Genomic DNA, 12,593 nt, shown 5'->3' with positions numbered 1-12,593 from the left:
TAGGGAAAGGGGGGATCCTACTCTCGGTGGGAGTAGGACTCCCCCTAGGGCGCGCCATAGAGAGGGTCGGCCCTCCCCTCCTCCACTCCTTTCACTACTAGGAAAATGCTTATACATATAAGTTTACCAGTAGCGTTTGTTTGTGTCCCCACGCTACTGGTAATTACCAGTAGCGCTGGGTACAAAACGCGCTACTGGTATGGCTTTGAAGGAAATATGCCCTAGAGGCAATAATAAAGTTATTATTTATTTCCTTATATCATGATAAAAGTTTATTATTCATGCTAGAATTGTATTAACTGGAAACATAATACATGTGTGAATACATAGACAAACAGAGTGTCACTAGTATGCCTCTACTTGACTAGCTCGTTAATCAAAGATGGTTATGTTTCCTAACCATGGACAAAGAGTTGTTATTTGATTAACATGACCCATTCCATTAGCTTAGCACCCGATGGTTTAGTATGTTGCTATTGCTTTCTTCATGACTTATACATGTTCCTATGACTATGAGATTATGCAACTCCCGTTTGCCAGAGGAACACTTTGTGTGCTACCAAATGTCACAACGTAACTGGGTGATTATAAAGGAGCTCTACAGGTGTCTCCAAAGGTACATGTTGGGTTGGCGTATTTCGAGATTAGGATTTGTCACTCCGATTATCGGAGAGGTATCTCTGGGCCCTCTCGGTAATGCACATCACTTAAGCCTTGCAAGCATTGCAACTAATGAGTTAGTTGCGGGATGTTGTATTACAGAACGAGTAAAGAGACTTGCCGGTAACGAGATTGAACTAGGTATGGGATACCGACAATCGAATCTCAGGCAAGTAACATACCGATGACAAAGGGAACAACGTATGTTGTTATGCGGTCTGAACGATAAAAGATCTTCGTAGAATATGTAGGAGCCAATATGAGCATCCAGGTTCCGCTATTGGTTATTGACCGGAGACGTGTCTCGGTCATGTCTACATTGTTCTCGAACCCGTAGGGTCCGCACGCTTAAGGTTACGATGACAGTTATATTATGAGTTTATGCATTTTGAATTCCGAAGGTTGTTCGGAGTCCCGGATGTGATCACGGACATGACGAGGAGTCTCGAAATGGCCGAGACATAAAGATTGATATATTGGAAACCTATGTTTGGATATCGGAAGTGTTCCGAGTGAAATCGGGATTTTACCGGAGTACCGGGAGGTTACCGGAACCCCCCGGGAGGTATATGGGCCTTAGTGGGCCTTAGTGGAAGAGAGGAGAGTTGGCCAAAGATGGGCCGCGCGCCCCTCCCCCCTTGGTCCGAATTGGACAAGGAGAGGGGGCCGGCCCCCCTTCCTCCTCTCTCTCCTCTTTCCCCCCTCCACGAATCCTATTCCAACTAGGAAAGGGGGGGAGTCCTACTCCCAGAGGGAGTAGGACCCCTCCTAGCGCGCCTCACCTTGGCCGGCCGGCCCCCCTTTGAGCCTTTATATACGGAGGCAGGGGCACCCCCTAGAGACACAAGTTGATCCACGTGATCATATTCTTAGCCGTGTGCGGTGCCCCCTTCCACCATAGTACTCGATAATAATGTAGCGGAGCTTAGGCGAAGCCCTGCGACGGTAGTACATCAAGATCGTCACCACGCCGTCATGCTGACGGAACTCTTCCCCGACACTTTGCTGGATCGGAGTCCGGGGATCGTCATCGAGCTGAACGTGTGCTAGAACTCGGAGGTGCCGTAGTTTTGGTGCTTGATCGGTCGGGCCGTGAAGACGTACGACTACATCAACCAAGTTAACGCTTCCGTTGTCGATCTACAAGGGTACATAGATCACACTCTCCCCCTCTCGTTGCTATGCATCACCATGATCTTGCGTGTGCGTAGGAAAATTTTGAAATTACTACGAAACCCAACAGTGGCATCCGAGCCTAGGTTTTATATGTTGATGTTATATGCACGAGTGGAACACAAGTGAGTTGTGGGCGATATAAGTCATACTGCTTACCAGCATGTCATACTTTGGTTCGGCGGTATTGTTGGACGAAGCGGCCCGGACCGACATTACGCGTACGCTTACGCGAGACCGGTTCTCCCGGCGTGCTTTGCACATAGGTGGCTTGCGGGTGACAGTTTCTCCAACTTTAGTTGAACCAAGTGTGGCTACGCCCGGTCCTTGTGAAGGTTAAAACAGCACCAACTTGACAAACTATCGTTGTGGTTTTGATGCGTAGGTAAGATTGGTTTTGCTTAAGCCCGTAGCAGCCACGTAAAACATGCAACAACAAAGTAGAGGACATCTAACTTGTTTTTGCAGGGCATGTTGTGATGTGATATGGTCAAGACATGATGCTAAATTTTATTGTATGAGATGATCATGTTTTGTAACCGAGTTATCGGCAACTGGCAGGAGCCATATGGTTGTCGCTTTATTGTATGCAATGCAATCACGCTGTAATGCTTTACTTTATCACTAAGCAGTAGCGATAGTCGTGGAAGCATAAGATTGGCGAGACAACAACGATGCTAAGATGGAGATCAAGGTGTCGCGCCGGTGACGATGGTGATCATGACGGTGCTTCGGAGATGGAGATCACAAGCACAAGATGATGATGGCCATATCATATCACTTATATTGATTGCATGTGATGTTTATCTTTTATGCATCTTATCTTGCTTTGATTGACGGAAGCATTATAAGATGATCTCTCACTAAATTATCAAGAAGTGTTCTCCCTGAGTATGCACCGTTGCGAAAGTTCTTCGTGCTGAGACACCACGTGATGATCGGGTGTGATAGGCTCTACGTTCAAATACAACGGGTGCAAAACAGTTGCACACGCGGAATACTCAGGTTATACTTGACGAGCCAAGCATATACAGATATGGCCTCGGAACACGGAGACCGAAAGGTCGAGCGTGAATCATATTGTAGATATGATCAACATAGTGATGCTCACCAATGAAACTACTCCATCTCACGTGATGATCGGACATGGTTTAGTTGATTTGGATCACGTAATCACTTAGAGGATTAGAGGGATGTCTATCTAAGTGGGAGTTCTTTAAGTAATATGATTAATTGAACCTAAATTTATTATGAACTTAGTACCTGATAGAATCTTGCTTGTTTATGTATGATTGTAGATAAATGGCCCGTGCTGTTTTTCCGTTGAATTTTAATGCGTTCCTTGAGAAAGCAAAGTTGAAAGATGATGGTAGCAATTACACGGACTGGGTCCGTAACTTGAGGATTATCCTCATTGCTGCACAGAAGAATTACGTCCTGGAAGCACCACTGGGTGCCAGGCCTTCTGCTGGAGCAACACCAGAAGTTGTGAACGTCTGGCAGAGCAAAGCTGGTGACTACTTGATAGTTCAGTGTGCCATGCTTTACGGCTTAGAACCGGGACTTCAACGACGTTTTGAACGTCATGAAGCATATGAGATGTTCCAGGAGTTGAAGTTAATATTTCAAGCAAATGCCCGGATTGAGAGATATGAAGTCTCCAATAAGTTCTATAGCTGCAAGATGGAGGAGAACAGTTCTGTCAGTGAGCATATACTCAAAATGTCTGGGTATAATAATCACTTGATTCAAATGGGGGTTAATCTTCCAGATGATTGCGTCATTGACAGAATTCTCCAATCACTGCCACCAAGCTACAAGAGCTTCGTGATGAACTATAATATGCAAGGGATGAATAAGACTATTCCCGAGCTCTTCGCAATGCTGAAAGCTGCGGAGGTAGAAATCAAAAAGGAGCATCAAGTGTTGATGGTCAACAAGACCACTAGTTTCAAGAAAAAGGGCAAAGGGAAGAAGAAAGGGAACTTCAAGAAGAACAACAAGCAAGTTGCTGCTCAAGAGAAGAAACCCAAGTCTGGACCTAAGCCTGAAACTGAGTGCTTCTACTGCAAGCAGACTGGTCACTGGAAGCGGAACTGCCCCAAGTATTTGGCGGATAAGAAGGATGGCAAGGTGAACAAAGGTATATGTGATATACATGTTATTGATGTGTACCTTACTAATGCTCGCAGTAGCACCTGGGTATTTGATACTGGTTCTGTTGCTAATATTTGCAACTCGAAACAGGGACTACGGATTAAGCGAAGATTGGCTAAGGACGAGGTGATGATGCGCGTGGGAAACGGTTCCAAAGTCGATGTGATCGCAGTCGGCACGCTACCTCTACATCTACCTTCGGGATTAATATTAGACCTAAATAATTGTTATTTGGTGCCAGCGTTAAGCATGAACATTATATCTGGATCTTGTTTGATGCGAGACAGTTATTCATTTAAATCAGAGAATAATCGTTGTTCTATTTTTATGAGTAATATCTTTTATGGTCATGCACCCTTGAAGAGTGGTCTATTCTTATTGAATCTCAATAGTAGTAATACACATATTCATAATGTTGAAGCCAAAAGATGCAGAGTTGATAATGATAGTGCAACCTATTTGTGGCACTGCCGTTTAGGTCATATCGGTGTAAAACGCATGAAGAAACTCCATACTGATGGACTTTTGGAACCACTTGATTATGAATCACTTGGTACTTGCGAACCGTGCCTCATGGGCAAGATGACTAAAACGCCATTCTCCGGTACTATGGAGAGAGCAATAGATTTGTTGGAAATCATACATACAAATGTATGTGGTCCGATGAATATTGAGGCTCGTGGTGGATATCGTTATTTTCTCACCTTCACAGAAGACTTAAGCAGATATGGGTATATCTACTTAATGAAACATAAGTCTGAAACGTTTGAAAAGTTCAAAGAATTTCAGAGTGAAGTTGAAAATCATTGTAATAAGAAAATAAAGTTTCTACGATCTGATCGTGGAGGAGAATATTTGAGTTACGAGTTTGGTGTACATTTGAAACAATGCAGAATAGTTTCGCAACTCACGCCACCCGGAACACCACAGCGTAATGGTGTGTCCGAACGTCGTAATCGTACTTTACAAGATATGGTGCGATCTATGATGTCTCTTACTGATTTACCGCTATCGTTTTGGGGTTATGCTTTGGAGACGGCCCCATTCACGTTAAATAGGGCACCATCAAAATCCGTTGAGACAACGCCTTATGAACTATGGTTTGGCAAGAAACCAAAGTTGTCGTTTCTGAAAGTTTGGGGCTGCGATGCTTATGTGAAAAAGCTTCAACCTGATAAGCTCGAACCCAAATCGGAGAAATGTGTCTTCATAGGATATCCAAAGGAGACTATTGGATACACCTTCTATCACAGATCCGAAGGCAAGACTTTTGTTGCTAAGTTCGGAAACTTTCTGGAGAAGGAGTTTCTCTCGAAAGAAGTGAGTGGGAGGAAAGTAGAACTTGACGAGGTAACTGTACCTGCTCCCCTATTGGAAAGTAGTGCATCACAGAAAACTGTTTCTGTGACACCTACACCAATTAGTGAGGAAGCTAATGATAATGATCATGAAACTTCAGAACAAGATACTACTGAACCTCGTAGATCAACCAGAGTGAGATCCGCACCAGAGTGGTACGGTAATCCTGTTCTGGAAGTCATGCTACTAGATCATGATGAACCTACGAACTATGAAGAAGCGATGGTGAGCCCAGATTCCGCAAAATGGCTTGAAGCCATGAAATCTGAGATGGGATCCATGTATGAGAACAAAGTATGGACTTTGGTTAACTTGCCCAACGATCGGCAAGCAATTGAGAATAAATGGATCTTCAAGAAGAAGACTGACGCCGACGGTAATATTACTGTCTACAAAGCTCGACTTGTCGCAAAAGGGTTTCAGCAAGTTCAAGGGATTGACTACGATGAGACCTTCTCACCCGTAGCGATGCTTAAGTCTGTCCGAATCATGTTAGCAATTGCCGCATTTTATGATTATGAAATTTGGCAGATGGATGTCAAAACTGCATTCCTGAATGGATTTGGAAGAAGAGTTGTATATGATGCAACCGGAAGGTTTTGTCGATCCAAAGGGAGCTAACAAAGTGTGCAAGCTCCAGCGATCCATTTATGGACTGGTGCAAGCCTCTCGGAGTTGGAATAAACGCTTTGATAGTGTGATCAAAGCATTTGGTTTTATATAGACTTTTGGAGAAGCCTGTATTTACAAGAAAGTGAGTGGGAGCTCTGTAGCATTTCTGATATTATATGTGGATGACATATTACTGATTGGAAATGATATAGAATTTCTGGATAGCATAAAGGGATACTTGAATAAGAGTTTTTCAATGAAAGACCTCGGTGAAGCTGCTTACATATTAGGCATAAAGATCTATAGAGATAGATCAAGACGTTTAATTGGACTTTCACAAAGCACATACCTTGACAAGATTTTGAAGAAGTTCAAAATGGATCAAGCAAAGAAAGGGTTCTTGCCTGTGTTACAAGGTGTGAAGTTGAGTCAGACTCAATGCCCGACCACTGCAGAAGATAGAGAGAAAATGAAAGATGTTCCCTATGCTTCAGCCATAGGCTCTATCATGTATGCAATGCTGTGTACCAGACCTGATGTGTGCCTTGCTATAAGTCTAGCAGGGAGGTACCAAAGTAATCCAGGAGTGGATCACTGAACAGCGGTCAAGAACATCCTGAAGTACCTGAAAAGGACTAAGGATATGTTTCTCGTACATGGAGGTGACAAAGAGCTAATCGTAAACGGTTACGTTGATGCAAGCTTTGACACTGATCCGGACGATTCTAAATCACAAACGGGATACGTGTTTACATTAAACGGTGGAGCTGTCAGTTGGTGCAGTTCTAAACAGAGCGTCGTGGCGGGATCTACGTGTGAAGCGGAGTACATAGCTGCTTCGGAAGCAGCGAATGAAGGAGTCTGGATGAAGGAGTTCATATCCGATCTAGGTGTCATACCTAGTGCATCGGGTCCAATGGAAATCTTTCGTGACAATACTGGTGCAATTGCCTTGGCGAAGGAATCCAGATTTCACAAGAGAACCAAGCACATCAAGAGACGCTTCAATTCCATCCGGGATCTAGTCCAGGTGGGAGACATAGAGATTTGCAAGATACATACGGATCTGAATGTTGCAGACCCGTTGACTAAGCCTCTTCCACGAGCAAAACATGATCAGCACCAAGGCTCCATGGGTGTTAGAATCATTATTGTGTAATCTAGATTATTGACTCTAGTGCAAGTGGGAGACTGAAGGAAATATGCCCTAGAGGCAATAATAAAGTTATTATTTATTTCCTTATATCATGATAAATGTTTATTATTCATGCTAGAATTGTATTAACCGGAAACATAATACATGTGTGAATACATAGACAAACAGAGTGTCACTAGTATGCCTCTACTTGACTAGCTCGTTAATCAAAGATGGTTATGTTTCCTAACCATGGACAAAGAGTTGTTATTTGATTAACGGGATCACATCATTAGTTGAATGATCTGATTGACATGACCCATTCCATTAGCTTAGCACCCGATCGTTTAGTATGTTGCTATTGCTTTCTTCATGACTTATACATGTTCCTATGACTATGAGATTATGCAACTCCCGTTTGCCAGAGGAACACTTTGTGTGCTACCAAATGTCACAACGTAACTGGGTGATTATAAAGGAGCTCTACAGGTGTCTCCAAAGGTACATGTTGGGTTGGCGTATTTCGAGATTATGATTTGTCACTCCGATTGTCGGAGAGGTATCTCTGGGCCCTCTCGATAATGCACATCACTTAAGCCTTGCAAGCATTGCAACTAATGAGTTAGTTGCGGGATGATGTATTACAGAACGAGTAAAGAGACTTGCCGGTAACGAGATTGAACTAGGTATGGGATACCGACGATCGAATCTCGGGCAAGTAACATACCGATGACAAAGGGAACAACGTATGTTGTTATGCGGTCTGACCGATAAAAGATCTTCGTAGAATATGTAGGAGCCAATATGAGCATCCAGGTTCCGCTATTGGTTATTGACCGGAGACGTGTCTCGGTCATGTCTACATTGTTCTCGAACCCGTAGGGTCCGCACGCTTAAGGTTACGATGGCAGTTATATTATGAGTTTATGCATTTTGATGTACCAAAGGTTGTTTGGAGTCCCGGATGTGATCACGGACATGACGAGGAGTCTCGAAATGGTCGAGACATAAAGATTGATATATTGGAAGCCTATGTTTGGATATTGGAAGTGTTCCGGGTGAAATCGGGATTTTACCGGAGTACCGGGAGGTTACCGGAACCCCCCGGGAGGTATATGGGCCTTAGTGGGCCTTAGTGGAAGAGATGAGAGGTGGCCAGAGATGGGCCGCGCGCCCCTCCCCCCTTGGTCCGAATTGGACAAGGAGAGGGGGCCGGCCCGCCTTCCTCCTCTCTCTCCTCTTTCCCCCCTCCATGAATCCTATTCCAACTAGGAAAGGGGGGGAGTCCTACTCCCAGAGGGAGTAGGACTCCTCCTGGCGCGCCTCACCTTGGCCGGCCGCCCCCTCCCCCCCTTTGAGCCTTTATATACGGAGGCAGGGGCACTCCCTAGAGACACAAGTTGATCCACGCGATCATATTCTTAGCCGTGTGCGGTGCCCCCTTCCACCATAGTCCTCAATAATATTGTAGCGGAGCTTAGGCGAAGCCCTGCGACAGTAGTACATCAAGATCGTCACCACGCCGTCGTGCTGACGGAACTCTTCCCCGACACTTTGCTGGATCGGAGTCCGGGGATCGTCATCGAGCTGAACGTGTGCTAGAACTCGGAGGTGCCGTAGTTTCGGTGCTTGATCGGTCGGGCCGTGAAGACGTACGACTACATCAACCAAGTTAACGCTTCCGTTCGATCTACAAGGGTACGTAGATCACACTCTCCCCCTCCCGTTGCTATGCATCACCATGATCTTGCGTGTGCGTAGGAAAATTTTGAAATTACTACGAAACCCAACAGGCTTAGCAGCAACGTTGCTTTTTTTGGGCACGCTACTACTAAGTGGTTCTCACCATGCCCAGGTGATAGACTATAGTAGTAGCGTGGTGTATAAAAGCCGCGCTACTACTAAGTGGATAGTAGTAGTGCGGTGTGCCATCCGACGCTACTAATATGAATAGACGAGGTGAGTTGATGTGCCTCACTTAGCATTAGCGCCGCACCCGTGCCTCTGCGCTACAACTAATCGACATGCCCTGCCACTTAGTCGCACCACACCGTGACTAAGCGGTGAGTTCTCTCCCCACTCCCTCCCACACCCCACCCAATCTTCTCGCCGCTACTCCTCCCAATCCCGCCGCCGATGCCTCCTCTGCCCCCCAAACGACGGCGGCAGGGACGCCGATGCCCTCACCCGCCTTCCACCTCCCTCAAGTCGTCTTCTCGATGGTCGCCTTGGAGGAGCCTCCTTTAGCGCACCACTGTGGTCGAGGAAGAGAAGCAGCCACCGTCGTCTCGATCTCGAGATCTCTCGTTGCTGGCGCGCGTAGGGGAGGAACGGTGGTTGCGAGGTGAGTCGGCCTGCTCTGATCTCTCCGTCGATGGCGCCGAGTAGGATTCATGTGTGGATTGGATTTGAGCCGCCATTTTGGTCCTTTTCTTGTAGTGGAAAGGGAAGAGCGGCGGTGGTGTTGGTAGGGGAGGAGGCGGATGAGCGAGAGCAAGTAGAGGCCGGTGCTGAGGTGGGAGAGCCCGTGGGGTTTGCAGGAGGGGGACAAGCAGCAGCCCAAGGCGCACCGCTGCAACGACCGCGTCGAGGATGTCGTCCAGGTCCCCTCCTCCCTAGACACTTACCCTCCCTCTCTAATTGGTACCAACTGCTGGTCTTCAGCTGGCATGTATGTGTAGATGATATCTATAAAATTGCTGGTGCAAAGATGATCTTGTACTATACTAGTGGCCACCTGCAATTAGGCATTTTGTTGTTTTATGCCTAGTTTAGCTCCTGTACTATACTAGTATGAGGGGGGTCATCAGAATGTTTAGTTAATTTACTATCAGACTCCCAACTCTTTAGATGTGATTCAGAAATGTTAAGCACACAGTGTTGCCTGCCACAAAGTACACAGCGTGGTTCGATAACACGTAACCAGGATGATTTCTATCCTACCGCTGCTGCGGTTACTGCTTTCAAGCTGGTGATGGCGATGGCATGTTGAATCCCCAAAACACAATTAGAAATGACCAATGGACTATCTGAAACTGGTAGTAGCTGACCTGGCCACTTTGGAGACATCATGAAATAAAATGCTTGTGTAGGATATAAATTGCCATAAGTTGGACTGGTGTGGAGTTCAGGATCTCTTCCAACAAATGGCAGACATTGGCTCTGTGTTTCATCATGTGGATACCAAGTCTGAAATGAACATATTTTGGTCTGCTTATTATTTATCTGTAGGCTGCCTTTGAAGGGAATCCGTTCAAGACAGATCCAGGTCCATTCAAGGTCTTTTGGCAATGCATGCGCTCAAAACTTGGGTATCCGCTGCTTCTCATGATCTCTGTTTTAATGCTTTTGGTGTAATCATTATAATCACTGCTAACAATCTCAATGTGTCTTTAGGTTGTCCACAACAATTTAATAAAATGCAGTATTTGAGGAAAATGTTAAGTTAGTGGTTGCTAAGTGTGCTCATGTTAAACTGTTTCTTTTTATCCAGTGGTTGCTTGCTTTTTCAGCAACTTAAATGCTTATTGACTAGTTGCTACATATGGATGCTCACTAAAAAGTAATCTCTTTAGTATGGTTTTATGTTCTTGTATACGGGGAAGTTTTGCTTCTCTAATGAGAACAGATTTTTAGAATGAATCATTTGTGAACACCACAAAGTACTACGACTATTCATATACTTCTGATCAAACTCCATGATTGTTCATGTTTGAGGAAGAAAACCAAACATTTTTTACGTTTAGAATTGGGCCTTCCCAAGCAAATCCCGGGTATTAAGTGTACTATTATAGAGTGCACTGGGTTAAGTTGCCTTAACTTAAGTCAAACAGTTCTTAGAGCTGCCAATAATTTCTGAACTTTTGAGTTGGTCTAGGTAGTTTGTGATTCTGTTCGAAAAAAATGGAATTTATTGATCCAAAGATGGATCAGATTAATAGTCGCATTACCAAACCACCAGATAAGATGAAATCATACTGTGATTTGGATTTTATGTTTTACTGGGCCTCCCCAAGCAAATCCCAAGTATTTAGCGTACTACTATTATAGAGTACACTGGGTTAAGATGCCTAAATTTAAATAAGAGTCAATCAGTTCCAAGAGCTAATGTGTGATCACAACTATATTTGTATTAGTTCAAGAGATTTGATATGCGTAACCGTTGCTGCATCACATATTATTATTAGTTGTCCCTTACTTGCTCAATGGTTCACGTAAAGTATGGGATGTTGTTGAGGTATCAGGCAAGAACGTGATGCAAACATCATCAGTTGTCACAACTTCGGTTGTAACGCACATGTAATGTACATACACTGCATTGCAACCATGCTTTCAAAACTTCAAATGTTTTTGGTTCAACAACAACTAGTCGTAACCAAAATATTTTGCGCAGTCATGATCGTTTGATGCCGCCGATTGATTGGATCGTTGATATTTCTTCTCCTTTTTGTAGGTACGGCGACCAAGCAGGAGAGGTAACACAAGACTACCTCCACGCCACCGGAAATGCTCTTCAAGCTAGAGAGATAATGCAGGACTACCACATCCCGGTGGGTGTCGTGCTCTTCAACCCCTCAGAGGCGGACTTCGTCGTGAAGCCCGGAGACTGTGTCGCGTAGATGATCATCCAGGTGATTGCGACGCCGAAGGTCGCCGAGGTGGAGGACCTCGATGCCAACGCCACCCTCCGGGGGGAGGGAGGGTTCGGGTCCATTGGAGTTTGAACTCTAAGCTTTGGTAGATAAATTTAGAGAAGTGGTCTGGTTGTTCGCGTCTGATGTTAAATGGGATCTCATGATCTCTTTGAGTTGAGATGTTCAATGTTACATCCATGAACGTTACAATTGCTAAGATGGTTATGTGACCTTTTCACTAGACGTGTCTTGATTTCCATCCATGAATATTGCATCTAATTTTTATTTTTTATTTTCTAATTAATTAGTAGTAGCGACGGGGCAAAATGGTGTGCTACTAGTAATTAGATAGTAGTAGCGTAGGTGCAGAATAGTAGTAGCATGGGTTGCACGCGCTACTACTAACTTTTTAGTTGTAGCGTGGGGTAAAAAATGCGTTACCGCTAAAAAATAGTTGTAGCATCGTAGCAGTAGCGCGGCACCCCGCGCTACTGGTATGCAAAAAACCTACGCTACTGGTAGCATTTTTCCTAGTAGTGTTTATATACGGGGGAGGGGGGCACCCCATAGACACACAAGTTGATCTCTTAGCCGTGTGTGGTGCCCCCCTGATACGTCTCCAACGTATCTATAATTTTTTATTGTTCCATGCTATTATATTATCCATTTAGGATGTTTATATGCATTTATATGGCATTTTATATGATTTTTGGGACTAACCTATTAACCTAGATCCCAGTGCCTGTTTATGTTTTTTCCTTGTTTTTGAGTTTTACAGAAAAGGAATACCAAACAGAGTCCAATTGACGTGCTGATTTTTGATGATTTTTTATGGACCTAAAGAAGCCCCCGGAGTAAAAGAG

The sequence above is a fragment of the Triticum dicoccoides genome, chromosome 2A (genome assembly GCF_002162155.2).
Source record: "Triticum dicoccoides isolate Atlit2015 ecotype Zavitan chromosome 2A, WEW_v2.0, whole genome shotgun sequence".
Lineage (NCBI taxonomy): Eukaryota > Viridiplantae > Streptophyta > Magnoliopsida > Poales > Poaceae > Triticum > Triticum dicoccoides.
Note: the sequence above shows the minus strand (reverse complement) of the source record.